Source organism: Carassius gibelio, chromosome A5 (assembly GCF_023724105.1).
Source record: "Carassius gibelio isolate Cgi1373 ecotype wild population from Czech Republic chromosome A5, carGib1.2-hapl.c, whole genome shotgun sequence".
In the NCBI taxonomy this organism is placed as follows: Eukaryota; Metazoa; Chordata; class Actinopteri; order Cypriniformes; family Cyprinidae; genus Carassius; species Carassius gibelio.
In genome coordinates this window covers 21,014,787-21,019,922 of record NC_068375.1, presented here as the reverse complement: position 1 = coordinate 21,019,922, position 5,136 = coordinate 21,014,787, and the positions used below count along the sequence as shown (strand labels likewise).

The 5,136-nt window shown below is 37.1% G+C and overlaps 1 pseudogene; it reads left to right on the top strand.

The window, feature by feature from the left end:
- The first annotated feature begins 835 nt into the window (after positions 1–835).
- LOC128014966 (serine/threonine-protein kinase RIO2-like) lies at positions 836–3,909 on the top strand (annotated as a pseudogene).
- The last annotated feature ends 1,227 nt before the right edge of the window (positions 3,910–5,136 follow it).

Genomic DNA, 5,136 nt, shown 5'->3' with positions numbered 1-5,136 from the left:
TGTGTCCATTTCTTTTACTGTCTATGGCTCGAACAAATTCTGCACAGGGGGGCAGGGTTTCATATTTTATTAAAGCATCCCTAGGTGCCGCCATTGGCTAGCGGACCCCCACCTGCTGTTAGCATTCCATTGACTCCCATTAATTTTGGCATCACTTTGACAGCGAATAACTTTACATCTGAGGCATTTAAAGACTCCATTTGTCCATTTATTATTTCTAAAGAAACACGAAAATGTGTAAAATGCCCCATTACCTTGTATCTTAAGTTGTGGCCCCGTAGAAGCAGTTTTTGTAAAAAAAAAAAAAAAAAAAAAATAGGCTAACGATTGCGTCATAACCAGCGACTCTCTTGATGCACAGTAGAGAAATTACCATATGGACAGGAGGAGAAGCTCGCAGGCAATCTTTTACTGTCTATCGGGGGGACGTGGAGGCATGAAGTCAAGGGAGATAATTAATCAGAATACTTACCAAAATTTGCTTCTGTTCATGCTCAACGTCTCTGCAAGGTTCGGTGGGTGATTCAGATATCTCTTGGCACAGCGATTAGAAGACTTACAGTTGTCAGACAGGTTGCTCACATGACATCTCCGTCATCAAGCTCAGTTTGAGTCTGCGCAGTACGCCCGACCCCCAGGAAATGCGTGCTTCTAATCGACTTCATTTGTCTCCATTGAATCCAATGGGGTCGCTGTGTCCATTTCTTTTACTGTATATGATTCTGCATTACAAAGACATTTGCAAACAAGTTAGAACTCTTCTGAAAATTAGGAAGGAACGGTTTTGCCACAATGGGCAAGTTAAACGTCGTTATCTTAAGTTATCTATCCAGGGATGATTTTGGAGTCCTCACAGCGGTATGTGACGTTACCATTTTAAGGAAGGTATATCTGTTAACATCCAGCTTTATTTTTCACAACCATATGACAAGCTACAGGTGTATTTGTCTGAATCAAAATAAAGATTCAGTGTGCTTTTTCTTATTTCATATATTTATATTGTTTCAAATGCTGAGGGGGAGCAGTTTGCGCTGAAACTTCACAGACTGGGACGGACATCCTTCATTAACTTGAAGAACAAGAGAGATTACCACAAGCAAAGACACAAGATGTCATGACTGTGCCTGTCCCGGCTCTCTGCCATGAAAGAGTCTGCATACATGAAAGTAATATCTATACATTTCAAGAGGATATAGAGACACACTTCAATCTGCTTTCATTTTTGGGACAAGCCAGTCTCAAAGTGCGTATTTTGAGTTGATCTGTTTTAAGTATTAAAATCTAATTTGTTCAAGCCTTTCCTCTACTCTAAAAAACACTAGTGGCCCCTGGTCATTGGGTTAAAAATCACTGATATAGCAGATGCTTTTATTTAAAGTTTCATAACTCAGTTTTCCATAAAGTTAGCCTTAGATGCTGACATGGCAGTAAAAATAAAGGACTACTATTTGAAGTTCCCCATTGTATCCCATAACTAATAACCAAAAATGTTTGATTCTAAGCATTCTTAGGTATTTGAGTCTATTTGTGTTTCATGCCCAATTGTCTATTGACCCTCGCGACCGATCTAAAACATTGTGCTAGATACAGATCTTGTCTTCTGAAATCATTTCAACATGCATCACTGTATAGTAATGCAATATTATAAGGTATCTAAAGTAAAATGTAATAAAATAAAGACAAGAAAACAGCAGTTACTTGTTTCTTAGATTTATTTTATTTAAGAGTCCTTGCTTTTCTAACAGGTGTTATATGATTGAGGGTTTCCTGTCCCGAAGCCAGTGGACTAACATACATGCAGTGGTTATGGAGCTCATTAATGGTACCCACTGTGCTTCAGATGAACAGAACTTCGCACAATGCTTTATTTTCTTGCATTAAATATTTACTTGTGTAGAAAGGTCGTTGACATCTGCCGAACTGTGCAGTTGTTTGCTGTATTAATCTCTCTTGAAAGGACTTAGAAATACCACTTGTTTTTAGTTTTTTTTTAAACATGACTTTACATAGGTGTCCATTAAATGTTACTGTATTTTTCATATAGGAGTCAGGTTCGAGAAATTCAAGACCCAACTGCATTGTCAAATCATGGAGCTATTAGTCAAACTTGCCAATCATGGCCTGATCCACGGAGACTTCAATGAATTTAACCTCATGCTTGATGACAATGACCAGATCACACTGATAGACTTCCCTCAGATGATCTCCACCTCACACATAAATGCAGAATCGAGACCATCCTGATATTAAACTGATCATGATAATTATTAAATAATAAGCACTGGCACTGAAATTAAGTTTTTAATTCTTTTGCAAAAGCTACTTCGATCGAGATGTCAAGTGGGTTCAAGTTTTTTTCTTAAAAAATATTTAACTATGAAAGCGAACTCTATCCAACATTCAAAGATATCAGGTGATTTTTCTAATAGCGTGCTTTTGTCATAATCAGACTTTAGATCAGGGCTATTCAAATCTTGAGGTCCAGAGGATGAAGGACTCAGTGGAGATGAAGATGATGAGGAGTCTGCTGACGATACACATCAGGTCGCTTCAGAGGACATTTTCAGCATGGAGGAGTATAAACATGCCATGCTTGAGCTGGAAGGGCTAAAAATGAGCAAGGAGACTCCAATAGAAGCAGACACAGAGGAACATGATGGAGCTCAATGTGAAGAGGACATCACCTCAGAAGACATTCAGATGACCAGTTTCTGACATCTCCAAAGAATTGGAGAGGGAAGAGGAGAATGAGGTAGAGGATGAGTGTCCTGATTTGGTTGACCTGTCTGCATCCAGCAAAGAATTCAGGCCTTAGGTAAGCTATCTTTTTTATGTTATTTTATATGATGCGACTCATTTTTAATACCATAACTTGCTTGAGCATATGTAACCATTTCATACTGCTATAAAGCTACAGTTCATATTTTACCTTGTATCCTAAAAGGAATATTGGGAAATTTTCATAATTTCTTCATTGTTCTTGCACATATGTGTGTATGGTTGAGCTTCTATTTACCGTATTTGATGTGCTGTGATCATTGTTTAAATGCGAATAAGCCTAAATTAAAGATGTTCATTATATAAAGTGACTGTATTCTTTAAATGGCTAAACTGTTTGACACGTACAGATTACACTTACACTGTCATTATGCACTTTTTGAAGCTTGAAAATTTAGCATATGGCATAATTAGTTTCAGGACTGCAGTGGAAAAAAAATAAATAAATAAATATGACCAAGTTATTTTTTGCTCTTTTTGATGCTTGACAAGCCTGTGTTTACTAAGATCTTAATGATGCATTTTCATTATGGTGTGAAGTATTCCTTTATATAAAACCCTTAATCTTACATATAATGATTTGATGCATGTGATCCCCAGAGATCAAGTGAGGCTTGAGAATGAACACAGGAGGAGAACCACCAGTGAGATGAGCTTCTGAAGTGTTGGCAGTTGATCCACCATACCACCAGTTAGTACAGCCCTTTAATATATTCATTCTAGGTCTAAAAGTTTACCCCTGCAGACACAAAATCCTGATTATATTTTTTTTTTTTTTTTTTTTTTTTTAGTTTAAATATATAGATACAAAAAAAAAAAAGTTACTTGGGTGTTGCAAGATTTATGTTGTATTAAAATAATGAGTTGATGTCCCCCAATGTAGGTGGTCATCAGGCAGAAATTGAAGAAACAGCTCACCAAACAGCAGAAGGCCGCTCATAGAAGACCTCTTCAAAAGGGTGAAGCAAACCTGGTGACCAAGGAGAGGAGAGAAAATCAGAACAACATCAAGAGCAGTTTGGAGACGGCTTACTTCTGGGGCTGAGGGAGCCCTGCAATCTTTTGATGACATGACTAAAGAACTTTTTTAGAACATTTTTCAATTATTTCTGTATCTATGAAATTAATATAAAAATCCTTAATCCTGCCAGATAAATTGTCTTTAGCCTTATTTATGGTTATGCTACACAAAGGTTTGACCTTGTTTTATATTTGAGATAATGAAGAATTGTAGTCAATTACATGTTCTGCATTACATGTACAGTAATGGGCAAAAGTCTTAGGCCATTGGCATTTTCAATAACGACCAAATAGTTTAAAGCCAGTCATTTCTATCTTTTAGCATTACTGTCAGTAGGAAATATAATTTTACATGTCTATATGTTGCTTTTGACATTTAAGTGTAATAATCCAGTTTTGTAAGTGTAGTCTAAAAACAGCCAATGAGCTCCACACAGAGATGGGACCTCACCATCATCCAGTCTGTCTGGCATGACCAGAAAGAAAAAACTGAAACGGACTAAATCCAGAATAACTGAGGCAACGTCTCCAAGATGATTGAAGAAATTGACCTCATGCACCACAGTATATACAGGACTTTTTTTTTTTTTTTTTTTTTTTTTTTACTTCTCACCTGAAGATGTGCATGACTTAAGTCTCTGCTGCCTCCATGTACTATAGTCCAGGGGGGTCCAATCCAGATCCAGATCCTGCAGGGCCATTGTCCTTCAGAGTTTAGCTCCAACCCAAATCAAACACACTTCTCAACTAATCAAGGGCATACTAGAAGCACCTGCGGGACAGAGGCCCTCCAGGACCGAGTTTGGACACCCCTGCTGTAATAGACCATCACTAGATAATATCTCCTGTCTTTTCTTTAATTTTAGTGATCCTCAAATCTGGCTCAAGATCCACTTTCCTGCAGACTTTAGCTCCAACACTAATCAAATAAACCTACCTGTGATTTTCTAATGATCCTTAAGACACTGATTAGCAAACTCAGATGTGTTTGATTAGGGTTAGAGCTAAACTGCTCTAGCGAGGCAGATTTGAGGATCACTGTTTTAATTCCTTCTTCACCTATAGTCATGCATTATATGCTTAGTCCAAAAGAATAAATCTAATCAAATATATACACACATTGATTTATCTGTCCCTTCAAAGCAAGCATAATATTAATAATAGAACATTTGATTAACCTCAAAAAAGTGTTGCCTCCAAAGTGATCAAGTTGTCGTCAGAATATGCCGTTTTTAAACGCCTTTTATAGGAGTGATAACTAGTCATCTACTATAAAAAGACATCTACGAGTAACACTGTAAAATGTTTTAAATTGTATATACTGTATATTGTCTACGC